The sequence below is a fragment of the Rhinolophus sinicus genome, chromosome 4, assembly GCF_057876585.1.
Source record: "Rhinolophus sinicus isolate RSI-liver-muscle chromosome 4, RSI-T2T, whole genome shotgun sequence".
Taxonomy (NCBI): domain Eukaryota; kingdom Metazoa; phylum Chordata; class Mammalia; order Chiroptera; family Rhinolophidae; genus Rhinolophus; species Rhinolophus sinicus.
The window spans coordinates 55,713,566-55,727,679 of record NC_142504.1 but is presented as its reverse complement, the minus strand read 5'-3'; positions in this window follow the sequence as shown (position 1 = coordinate 55,727,679).

Sequence of the window (14,114 nt, the reverse complement as noted above, 5' to 3'; positions counted from 1 at the left end):
CCATGAGCAAAGGAATGCAGGTAGCCTACAGATGCAGGAAAAGACCAGGAAATGGATACTTCCCTAGAGCCTTCAGGAAGAGTGCAGCCATTCTGACATGTTGATTTTAGGACTTCTGACCTCCAGAACAGTAAAATAATGTTTGTGTTGTTTTAAGCCACTAAGTTTGTGGTTATTTGTTATAGCAGCAATAGAAAATGAATACAGAAATAATGAGAGTGAAACTTCTTTCCAAATGAATTCTGGAGATATTTTCAAGGAAAAAACTAAATGATATTGGTGATTGAAGGAGGGAGACAAAAATGAATACTAAAATATGACTTTAAGTATTCCAGGCTGGCTGAATAGGAGAATTAGGGCTTGATATATATGGACAGCGAGGAAAGCTTAAAAGGAAGGACTGGTTTGGGTAGAAAGGTAATACATTTGTTTCAGAACATGTGAATTTCAGATTATAGCTAGAAAGAAACCGGTAGATTCTACTAGAACTTAGGGGGAAAATTAATGTGTAAGTGGATTTGCCCAATGGTGAGGAATAAAGCTGGAAAAGTGCAAAATATCTCTGAAATAAATATAAATTTCTGGAGAGAGAGAACAGGAGAACTAGAAAGGAAGAAAAAGAAGGGGAGGGAAAGGAAGTGAAACTAAAGGAACTTATAAAAGGCTAAGAATGTTTTAGAAAAGGAAGGAAAGAAAAATGATTGAAGAAAACATAGGCACTAAACTTATGGACCTTGGGTTCAAAGAGCATTTTATGAATTTGACTCCAAAGGCAATGGAAGTAAAAGCTAAAATAAACAAATGGGACTATATGAAACTTAAAAGCTTCTGCACAGCAAAAGAAACCATTGACAAAATAAACAGGCCACCAACTGAATGAGAGAAGATTTTTGCAAACAGTGCCTCCAATAAGGGGCTAATATCCAAAATATACAAGGAACTCATACAACTCAACAACAAAAAAACAAACAACCCAATTGAAAAATGGGCAGAGGACTTGAAGAGACATTTCTCCAAAGAGGACACACAAATGGCAAATAGACATATGAAAAAATGTTCAACATCACTAATCATCAGAGAAATGCAAATCAAAACCACAATGAGCTATCACCTCAACCCAGGCAGAATGGCTATCATCAACAAGACAAATAGTAACAAATGTTGGAGAGGCTGTGGAGAAAAAGGAACCCTCATACACTGTTGGTGGGAATGCAGACTGGTGCAGCCGCTATGGAAGGCAGTGTGGAGGTTCCTCAAAAAATTACGAATAGAATTGCCATATGACCCAGCAATCCCTCTTCTGGGTATCTACCCAAAAAAATCTGAAAACATTTATACATAATGACACGTGTGCTCCAATGTTCATTGCAGCTTTGTTTACGGTGGCCAAGACATGGAAACAACCAAAATGTCCTTCAATAGATGAATGGATGAAGAAGTTGTGGTATATATACACAATGGAATACTATTCGGCGGTGAGAAAAGATGATATAGGAACATTTGTGACAACATGGATGGATCTTGAGAGTGTAATGCTGAGCGAAATAAGTCAGACAGAAAAAGCAGAGAACCATGTGATTTCACTGATATGTAGTATATAAACCAAAAGCAACAAAAGAACAAGACAAACAAATGAGAAACAGAAACTCATAGACACAGACAATGGTTTGGTGGTTGCCAGAGGGTAAGGGGGGTAGGGGGTGGGGGGTGGGAGATGAGGGTAAGGGGGATCAAATATATGGTGATGGAAGGAGAACTGACTCTGGGTGATGAACACACAATGGGATTTATAGATGATGTAATACAGAATTGTACACCTGAAATCTATGTAATTTTACTAACAATTGTCACCCCAATAAATTTAATAAAAAAATAAAAAAAAGATTGAAGAGACATGAGGAAAACCAAGACAACTAAAGGCCGACAGCCAAAGAGGGAAAATTTCACACAAGGCTGGTCAACCAAAGTGCAGAGAGTGTGAGAAGGATGGGGTCCAAGGCTGGTGGCCTAGAGTTCCTTGATGGACATTTCATTAGATGTCTGGAAATGAGAACCGCTACATGCAAGGTCAAAGACAAATCAAGCAATAAGGAAAACAATGATTACAATAGTGGATATTCATTGAGCTTCTACCTTCTTACTCTCCACGGCAGTCTCAGATCATGCCCTCTCATCATACTTCTTTGAGAAAACTAAAGCCAGCCAGCAGGCATGGGAACAGCCTTTGTTTTTCTATCACCCAAATCAAACTCCCCTGCTTTTGGACCCATCTTCTCCTCTTGCCTTATGCCATGATGCAGGAATCCCAGGCAGAGTCCACTCCTGCCCTGGGCTGGACTCTTCTCACCATCTCAGTGACTCTGCCCTTTGGATTGATCCAGCTGTCTTTGGTATTGTCAGGGATCAGTCCTAGCATGAAACATAGTTTTTACTATCTCCCATTTTAGAAAAATTGTTTTGCTATATCTCTCATCATCTCTGTTACTATTCCCTGACTGCCAAATTCCTGAAGCTGCAGCCCTACTACACTGAAATGCTTTGGTTACATTCTTCCTCAGCTTAAATATCATAAAACTACAGGCCTCCTTTGTGTCCTTATTTAATTGACCTCTCAGTTCAGGCATGCCCTAGAAACAGTATCACTTGCTACATGGGCCAGGATGTGACAAACGCTGGGCAGCACCTATCAAGGTGAGCAACATGGTTCAGTTCCTGCTTTGCTAGTAACACCCAAAGTCCTCCAAGAAAGGTAAAGTGCAGTGTTACCTGGGAATCCATCACCAATGGGACCTAGTAACAGGGAGCACTTGGGGAAAACCCGAGACCCCTATTTTGACCCTTCCTCTTCAGACAATGGTCCCATGTCTCCACACATGCAGTTGTCACGATGACTGACACGTGATCACCATGCACTGACCGGTGTGCTGATTGAGAAGCTGCACAAGATCTAGTCCACAAAACGGAGTGGAAAGTGCAGGATGATTATGAAATGTCTAGCATCTTGGGTCTTGGTGAAAGAGCATGGAGGAGAAGGCCATAGCATGGTTCTTGCAAAGTCCAGTCTGAGCCCAAAGAAGCAAAAAGTGAATCAGAGCTTCAGAATTTAGAGCTGGAAAAGATCTTGGGTGTTATCTAGCCCTATATTTCAAAACATTTCTCAGAATTCCTGTCTCACAAGATGCTCAATTGTAACAAAAACTCTCTAGTCAATTATGTTTGGGGCACAGAAAACTACATTCCCTTGGGGAAGTTAGAGTTCAAAGCATCTGAGAAATCCTATGGTAAAAACACCTGTTACCTGAGGTTTTCCAAAGATAATTTGCCCATTAAACACTACTTGCCATCCAACCCATTAAGCACTATTTGCCATCCAACAGAACTAATGTTCTGAAGAATTCATTTGGGGAATCAATGATCTAGTATTATCCCTACATATCACAAAGAGTAAACTGAGGCTCATGAAAGCTAAGTGATTTATCCAAAGAGAGAGTTAAAGGCCTGACTCCCAATTTCAGTGGACTTAATAAAGTGGCCCTTATCATTTATAAATTTTAAAAGTATATATTAATAATTATTATGTATATACTAGAATTAAAAATTATATATCTAATTACTATTTGCTCACCATAGTATTAAACCCATACACTTGAAAAAATACTTAACAGCAAAAGGATTTTTGAAAACTATCTTTCAGTCAAGTAGCAACTCCAATTCTTGAACACATTCTGGATACTAGAAATTACTTTTTCTCTTCTCTCAACCTGTAATTTTAGCATATATAAGTTCTGTATTTGCTTTCTTGTGAAATAACCATTGACAATAATTTAGCACACATGATGTTCTATGCACTGTGTGAAAGGTTTTGTATGCATTTTCTCCATCAACCTTAACAATTCTGTGTCAGGTGACATTATAGCCCCATTTGAAGCTGCAGAAGTGAAGACTCAGAGAAGTAAGGAGCTTGGCCAAAGTGGCAGAGCTCGTAGGTGAGGGAGCTGAGCTGCTGACCCAGGTCTGGCTAACTTACAGTATTAACCATTATGTTTTTATAATATTCAGGAAGCTGTGTGGACTTAGAAGATTCCACACTGACATCTCAAAGCATTCCAAATCATCAGCCCCCAGAAGGAAAAGCAAATGATTCAACGGCTAAAGAATTCATATTAAGGCACTGACGTGTTGAGCAAGGCTCCAGCCTGCTATTTATCCTACAGCCGTTTATAAATCATGAAGCCTTAAGAAAGAGATAGGACTTTGTGTAGTCAACTTTGGAAAAGACCACAGAGGCCAGAGTTTCATCATTGGGTTAGGTCGGTCTCTGATTGACCACTTGCTTTGTCATCACTTGACCAGCTGAGTAAGACAGGCCATGAGAGAAAACATCAGGGACCTCCATGCAAACACACAGGCATACCAGTCTTTGCTTCCCTTTTCTTGGTGACTTCTTACAGACTGCTGTGGGAAAACACTCAATTCCTTAAGTTCCACTGACTACTGAGACAAATAAAGATATTTGAACTAACTCTTGCTAAGAAATCATAATTCAGAAAGACACAGACCTTGCCAAAATTGTACTTGTGAATTTCATTTTGTTTTATTTTTTTTCTAAGTGAAATTGCCTCAGAAAATTGGAAAGCCATCTTACTTTCCATGTGTATTATTTATTAGATACAAAAATAATTCCTCTAGTTATAGGTAGAAATATGTGGTTAAATGTTAAGGGACCCTAATATGAGAGTAATAAAATCTTCCATTTGTAGAGTGCTTAATCACTCAAAAACCACAACCACATCCTCATAAGAGCGTTTGGAAGCTGGCATGGGTGTTTGTGTGAGTCCTTTTCATATTTATTTATTAATCTGTCAATTATGTATTAGGTGCCTATTTTGTGGCAGGCACTGTCAATGCACTATTAGACGAGACAGTCAGGTTCTATGTTCTCGTGAAGCTTGTATTCTACCAAAGGTGGCAGGCAATGAAAGAATGAATTGGTAATTAGTAATTAAGTAAGACCAAAAAGGGAAGAGTCTTAAGTACTATTCAGAGAATTCAAATAGGTGGAGATAGATAGGTAGGTAGATAGATAGATAGATAGATAGATAGATAGATAGATAGATAGATAGATAGACAGACAGATAGATATCAAATTGACAGAGATCCTGGGCAGCTACTTTAGACGGGTGGTCAAGGAAGGCATCTAGAGTAGGAACCGTGTGGCCTGAGACCTAAATGGTAAGGAGCTGGCACTGCAAGGATGGAGGAAGACATTCCTCACAGACAAGAAAACTGAGACTCAAATAGATTCAGTGACTAAAAGATTGTATAGTTAATCCATGGTGGAGTTGGACTTCAATTTTAAGTTTCTGAGTCCAGGACCAGTGCTATTTCTGTTCACCATCTACTTCGACAGTGAACATGGCAGAAAATATAAATAATCACTTCTTTTGTACACTGGGAGAGTTGCGAGAAGCAATATAAATGCCATTTTGACAGTTTAATACCTACACATTGATTTTTAAATTACTTCTAAATGAGTAAGAAAATTGTAGTGTGAAAATTTTAAAAACATGTAGTTAAACTCAAGCCCTGCATGGATGAATGCTTATTTTCTGGTCAAAAGGAACTTATACCAAGAGTTTCCTTCTTTTTCTCTCTCTCCCTCTCCCTCTCACATTTGAGTATCTCTTGGCTTTAAGCAGTGAAAAACACAATGCATAACAGCCCTGCCTATACTGACTAATTCCTAGGACTTACAGTTTTTAATTCCCTCTCTGCTAGTTGCATGCTGAAATGTTTCAAAGTATTTGGGCCTCTATTTTTGCAAATATATTAACAGGATTACAAGGTAAGCCCTTTTGGTGGAATAATATCATTATTATAGCTTGAAAAACATACCTTGGAGTTCATGAACAAAGATATTAAGGAATCTTTTAAGAGAAGAATTGACTAGAATCCTTGCAGAATGGGTTAAATAAAACCCATGAAAGGAGATATAGATATAGATATAGATATAGATGATATAGATATAGATATAGATATAGATATAGATATAGATATAGATATGGTTTTGTGTGGACAAAAAGAGCCAGTTAATACATGTACAATTTAACCAAATTATTTGGTACTGGGACTTGAAAATTTCATTGAAACTGGGAAAAGACACAAAAATATCACAACTAAAAAAACCCCAAAAGCAATTAAATAATAACCATAATTGGCCAAAAACTTGTTCAGTTTTTGTTGGTATTAATTCATATACTATACAATGAACTATTTTAAAGTGAACATTTCAGTAGTTTTAATGTATTCACAAGGTTGTGTAACCATCACTACCATCTAATTCTAGAACATTGTTACCCCCATTAGAAAGAAACCCCATACCCATGAGCAGTCACTCCTCATTCCTCCCTTCCCTGATCCCTGGCTGCTAGCAATCTTTCTCTATGGATTTGCCAATTCTGGATATCTCATTGAATAGAAGTATATAATATATAGCCTTTTGTGTCTGGCATCTTTCACTTAGCATAATGTTTTCAAGACTCATCAATGTTTTAGCGTATATCAGTGCTTCATCACTTTTTATGGCTGAATAAATATGGATATACCACATTTATGTATTCATCTATCAATCGATAACATTTGGGTTGTTTCCATTTTTCAGCTCTTAAGAATACTGCTGCGGTGAATATTTGTGTACAAGTTTTTTGTGGACATGTGGTTTCACTTCAACCTAGGTATAGAAGTGCTGGGTCATATGGTAACTCTCTGTTTAACTTTTTGAATAATTGCCAAACTGTCTTGCACAGCAGCTGCACCATTTTACATTTCCACAGCAGTGTATAAAGATTTTTATTTCTCCACTTCCTTACCAACACTTTCTTTTGTTTTAAAAAATTACAGCCATCCTCGTAGGTATCTCATTGGGCTGTCTCCTAAGTGGCATCTCATTGTTCTGATTTGTTTTCCTAGTGACTGATGATGCTGAGCATCTTTTCATGTGCTTATTGGCCATTTGTATGTGTTTTCTGAGAAATATCTATTTAAGCCTTTTGACCATTTTTAAATTGGGTTGTTTTTCTTTTCAGCTGTAAGACTTCTTTGTATAGTCTAGATACTAGACCCTAATCAGATATACATTTTGGAAATATTTTCCCTAATTCTGTGGGCGTTTAATTCCATGTTACAGTTATGGATCTGGATAGTTAGTATAGTAGATACGTATTTTTTCCTGCACATCGCTGCTTTTTCTTTCTTATTCTTTACCTGAAAGTACTCTCCTCTCCTCTTGTATCTATGAATTTCTAACTAATCATCCTTCATCCCATCCCCAGTGCCCCATCCCCTCAAGTCCAGGATGGGCATGTGACCCAAGGTAGACTAATTAAACTCCATTGCCAGAATTTTTCACTCCAGTTGGAGGTTAAAGAACCTTTACCTCTCTGCTGACAACTTGTGAACATATAACAACTTGACTGCTTTCTTCACCTTCCCCACATAGCGGAAAGCTCTTCAGCAGTAAGAGAGAGTGAAATTCACAGAGAAGCAAAGCAAGGAGGGACAGAGCGGGGACTAGGTCCAGATCGCTGATGCATTTGCCCCCAGCTATATACTGCTGCCCTTCCTTGCTCTGTGAGAAAATAGAGTCCTTTTTATTCTTGACTGAGTCAGAGTTCGATTTCTGTCTCTTGAAATTTAGTGCTTCCTGAATAATGCAGTTAGTATATGGCTTATCAAAGACATTACTAGCAAGTCTTGCGTAGGGAGGGTTTGTAATAGTTTGTGGGAAGAAATTCAAGGAACATATAACAACTGGATTAAAATTGGGGAAATACAGGCTAACACATCTGGGGAAACAAGATAAAAAATGTCTGAGTTTATGGGAAAGAGACTTGCAGGGAAAAGAGTCATTCCAAAGTAGTTGCAATGAGTAGTAAATGACAATGAATCAGACCATATGAATTGATGATATGAAAGGAGAAGTAACACTTTGAGGTATGGAAGAGATGACAGTCAAAGGTATTGTGAGTCACCAGTATTCGTGTGAAACATACTTTGCAGAGCCTTCCACGTAGACCAGTTGTCAGAACCAGCTGGCACATGTGGCCAGTCTTTATCTCCTTTGTGTCATCTCTTTGTACCTCTCTCTATTCTTCTTCTATCCTCCCTTACCAGTCTATCCTTTGGTCTTTTTGTTTTAAGAACTGAAAAGACCATGTAGATATTAGGGATTTCTATAAGTGAAATTGGGATTTTAGGCAACCAGAAAAAAAGTATCATTTATAAATCACACAGACAGAAAATAGTAAGTTCTGCCTTGGTACTGCTCTCCATGCTCTGACCTGAGGACCATTTCTGATTATAGCCTTCTTGGTCCTTTGAGTTCCTTATTTTCCCTTCTCAAGGTTATAATTCAGGTGTAAAGATCTTGATCAATGACCTTGGACAATTATGTAAGTGAATGATGAAAAGGAAAAAAAAAGAAAAGAAAAAAAAAAAAAAACGGAGAAGAGAAAAATTTAGAAACACTAGCAGTTAAGTAAACTGTTATATTTTAACTTGCAAATGACTTAAGGAAAAATTTCTAAGGCTGAATAAACAAAAATAAATCTTATGTAATTTTAAGTGTTCTTTCAGTGCTTTTTGCATAATCTGTACTTCGGGGATGACCTTCATTCCAATCTGAGAAGAACTGCAATTCTCTCTCCTCAATCAAAAAATATGAATGTCTCTTGAATTGGAGTACTTCTTGAGAAAAGGCCCAATGGACCTATCTATATTGTTTTCATGATGTGTTAATTATTTACTGCTGTGTAAGAAATTACTCCAAAAGTAAGCAAATATTTATTATGTCATTGTTTCTGTGGATCGTGAAATTGTGTGTGGCTTAGCTGGTCCAGGGTTTCCCATGAGGTTGCAATCAAGATGTCTTCCAGGCTGCAAAGACTTGAATCTGGCTGGGGAGTCTGCTTCCAAGCCTACTCGGTGGCTGTTGTCATGAGGCCTCAGTTCCTTGTGTGGGACTCTCCATAGGTCAACTGTGTGACTCTCTATTGGTCCTAATAATGGCACCTGGCTTCGCCCAGAGTGAACAATCCAAGAGAGGGAGCAAGATGAGAGCTGAAATATCTTTTATGATCTATCATCAGAAGTCACACTCCTTTATTTCTGCCACACTCTATTTGTCAGCATGAGCCCATCTTTAAAGGAGGAGGGAAGTTAAGGTCCCCAATTCTTGAAGATAGGAGTATCAAAAGTTTGTGGAAATATTTTAAGACCACAACAGGCAGTAAATATTAAAGATAGTTATAATGAAAATGCAAAGAAAAAACCAATATTAATTTAATGGAATGAAAGAATAAAAAAGAGGAGACTTATTAGCAGTAGAATAGGCCATCCAATAAAATGAAGGAAGAATTATATCTTTAATTATTTAAAGACTGTAAGAGTTGGTATACTCTACACAAGCTCTTCACAGTTTCTTCTCCTGATCACTTTAAACAAATATTTTATTGGAGAATTGTTTATTTGATTTTTTATTGAATATATTCACACATTTAAAATAATTAAATAGTGCTAAAGTCTAAGAATGAAATAAAGAGTCCCCTGCTCCAAGTCTTCCAGCTAATAGTCCTGTATTCTAGAGGCAAAGACTTTAGTTCTTGTAGTGGTTTCTTATAAAACTTAACTCCATGTCTCCAAGTGATAGGTCCTACTATGATACTTTAGTTTATAAACTAGAGACATTTTCTATTTACTAATTGCTACAATAAATGAGGATCTAGCTCTTTTGCATTTAGCTTTACTTGATTTCTCCATCTTGTCCATGTATTATGGAAACCTTCTTACCAACATAATTAGGACTCATCATTGATCATCTAATCTAAAAAACTGTGTTAAAGCAGGTAATCATAAAAACTACATGTAAAATTTCTTAAATGTTTTCTGTTAACTGAAAGCATCTGATCCTTTGATGTAGAACCAAAGACTTCTCCTTGAGTATGGATCTTGCAGGAAACCAACCCAGAACATATCTTCTATGATTGACTTCCAGTTTACATTTCTTTAAAGTAGTACAAAAATTAGAAACATTTACAAGGCAAACTGAGTACAGAATGCTTCTAGAGTTTAGACTTTTCTCCCCAGTCCGTAACAAATGTCTTTCTGATCTAGAGAGGGTGAGTAAAACTGATGGTGATTATACAATGTGTTCAAATTTAAGTGACCATCAACTTTAAATAGACTACTATAAACATAACTTCGTATATTTGAAGTACAAAGTAACCACAAACAAAAAAATCTACAAGAGATATGTAAAAAATAAAGAGAAAGGAATCCAAACACAATACTACAGAAAGTTATCAACACACAAGAGGAGAGAGCAAGAGATTAAGAAGAAACAGAGAAGAGCTACAAACACAATCAGAAAACAATAAATAAAATGTCAATAACTACATACCCATCAATAATTATTTCAATGTAAATGGATTAAAAGCTCCAATCAAAAGACAAACAGATAAAGAAGATGTGGTCCATATATACAATGGAATATTGTATATATTCCATAAAAAAGCCATAAAAAAGAATGAAATCTTATTATTTGTGACAACATGGATAGACCTAGAGGGTATTGTGCTAAGTGAAATAGGTTGGACAATGAAAGACAAATACCATATGATTTCACTTATATGTGGAACCAAAAAACAAAATAAATGAACAAGCAAGACAGAAGCAAACTCACAGCTACAGAGAACAAACTGATGGTTGCCAGATGGGAGGAGAGTTGTGGGGGTTGGGTGAAAAAGGTGGAGGCCTGGGCCAGCAACAAGTGCAAGGGGGTCAACTGCAGATGCACTCCTGCGGCTACAGGGTCCCACTATGGGTGAATGGCAGTGGAGGCCAGTGATGCAGTTTGGGCTAGAAGCCTGCAGGTACACAGCTTGGGGCCTAGCTGCAGGTGACACCCAGTGACAGGAGGCAGGGCAGGATCAGGCCTACAAGCAGCTATAGGGTGCCCTGTGTTGGCATGCACTCCTCTTGCTGCAGTACCTCACCGTGGATGTACGATAGTGGAGGCCAGTTATGGGCATTAGGCTTGTGGCATGCAGGTGCATAGCTGGAGGGGCTAGTCCTGAGCACACACATGGTGTGGGGTGGGAGCACACAAGGGGGATCTAAGCTGTCATTGAGTACTCACTCAGCTACAAAAGCCTGGGCTGGTTGCTGGTGCAGTTCTTAAGGTCTGATGGGGGAAGGAGAGGAGGTACCCAGGTGGCTGTGTTTGCAAGTGCAAATACCTGTGGGGTGAAAAACAGTGAAGCAAGCAGGGGTTCAGGATGGCTGTACTGGCTGTTGGTATCTTCAGCATCGAGAGCTGCTGGGGTCCTCTGCAGAGCAGGCCACTGGAAACTGTGGTGGCCCCTGCTGCATGACTGATGCTAGTAACCCCTGCTCTTCTTCCTTGGTCCTATCCGTCGCCACACATCTCAGCTTTACCATTTTATCCAAATGGATTGATGTATGTACAAAGCTATTCATTAAACCATTGTTTGAATAGCAAGAGAATGAATACGAATAAACAAAATTGATAAGCCATTCAGAAATGAAGAAGTGACAACAAACATCACAGAAATATAAAGGATAAGAAAATGCTATGAATGATTATATGCCAACAGATTGGACAACCAGGAAAAAATGGGTAAATTCCTAGAAATATATAATCTTCCAAGCTGAATTGAAAAGAAAGAAAATCTGAACGGATGGATAACTACTAACAAAATCAAATCAGTAATCAAATAACTCCCAAACAAAGTACTGGACCAGATGGCTTCAAAAAGGAATCTACATGGGGCGGCCGATGGCTCACTTGGTTAGAGCACAAGCTCTTAACAACAGGGTTGCCAGTTCAATTCCCACATGGGATGGTGGGCTGCGGCCCTGAAACTAAAGATTGAAAACTGCAACTGGACTTGGAACTGAGCTGTGTCCTCCACAAATAGATTGAGGGGCAATGACTTGACTTGGAGCTGATGGGCCCTGGAAAAACACACTATTCCCCAATAAACAAAATTAAAAAAAAAAAAAAAAGGAACCTACAGGTTCTGTACAATCCCTATCAAAATACAAATGATATCTTTCACAGAACTAGAAGAAATAATCCTAAAATGTATATGAAACCAAATATCCTCAATAGCCAAAGCAAGAAAGAAAAACATAGTTGAGGGTATCACACTATCTGATATCAAACTATATTAGCTATAGTAATCAAAACAGCATGATATTGACATAAAAACAGACACATAGATCAATGGAACAGAATAAAGAGCCCAGAAATAAATCCACATCTATACGGTCACTTAATCTATGACAAAGGAGGCAAGACTATACAATGGGGCAAAGACAGTCTATTCAATAATAGGTGTTAGGAAAACTGGACAGAAACATGCAAAAAGTGAAACTAGACCACCTTCTTACACTATATACAAGAATAAACTCAAAACAGAAAGAAGACTGAAATGTAAGACCCAAAACTATAGAACTCTTAGAAGAAAACACATGAGTTTGGAAAATGAAGTCTACGAACTCATCCTAGAAAAAGTGCTACATACCTCATCGCTGAATATCACTACAGTCACCTTCGAAGTACTCCCCTTGGGAAGCTATGCACCAACGACAGCGCCTAGTCCACCCTTTAAAACAATTTTGGAACTCTTTTTCTGGAATGGCCGTCAGAGCTGTCGCCGTATTACCCTTGATTGTCCTGAATGTCATCAAAATGTCTTCCTTTCAATATTTCCTTTATCTTTGGGTAAAGAAAGAAGTCATTGGGGGACCAGAGCAGGTGAGTAGGGAGGGTGTTCCAATACACTTATTTGTTTACTGGCTAAAATTCCCTCACCGACAGTGCCCTGTGAGCTGGTGCATTGTCGTGATGCAAGAGCCATGAATTGTTGGTGAAAAGTTCAGGTCATTTTCATCTAACTTATTCACACAGTCTTTTCAGCACTTTCAAATAGTCAACTTGGTTAACTGTCCAGTTGGTACAAATTCATAATGAATAATCACTCTGATATAAAAAAAGCTTAGCAAAATTGTTGCAACAAGTTCACAAACTTAATTATCAGACCACATAAAACTAAAAAGTTTCTGCACAAGATCGGAGGAGGAAAAATGGCAGCGTGAGGTGAGCCTCTGTAAAGCTCCCCTGGAATTTACAACGAATCGAACAACAAAAACTCCACAAAAGACTCCCTGCACAGCAGACAGGCAAGACAAAGGGGCCCACTACCGAAATCACCTATAGGTGGGAAAATCACGTGAGTGGGGGAGGAGGGAAGGGAGAAGTGCAGAGACGGAGCCACGCAGGCGCAGGACGCAGACCTAGCTCAGTGCTCCGAGCTCGCTGCTTCCTGAAACTACCGCAACTGAGGGAGAGGGAAGAACTCAGACTGCTAGGGTTCCGCTTATGGCCCACATGGCTGAGGGGGCAGCATATAACATGCTGAACCCAATGCTCATGGCAGAGACCTCGGAGCAAAGACTGAGGGAAGAAGGCTGAAAACGGTGGTTTAAGCCCTCACTGCCGAGCAGAGAACAGAAGCCTTAGGCACTGAGACTAGCCGCCCTCTCCCTACCCTCCCGGAGCTTGCCCCGCCCCCACCTGCCGGTGCTAGAAGCAGAACAGTAGCAGTGTCAGATAAAAAAAATAGAATATTTGCTGTTCTGACAACTGTGGACCACAGGCACAAATTCGCAGCCCAAATAGTTCCGGCAAAGGGGAGGGAGCTGTGGAAGCAGGACACGCTGTGGTGATGGTCGCCGCCATTGCTCTGGGCCACCTCTCACAACTCACCCCACCCCTGAACCCACCTATCTGGGCGGATCCCTGCAGGAGTAAACAGAACTGCTGAAACATACGGGCTCTGAATCTGGAGCTGGAAGAGCTTTGGAACTTCAAAAACTCTCCGCATATCCACTGGGACACTGCGCCCTGTGACCTAGACGAACTATTAACAGAGGAGAAGTCCGTCTCCCAGGGAATCCCCCCATTGTGTGAGAAGCTGGAATAGTGCAGAGAAAACATAGCACTACCGTGTGGGAGAAGAAAAATAAGCTGC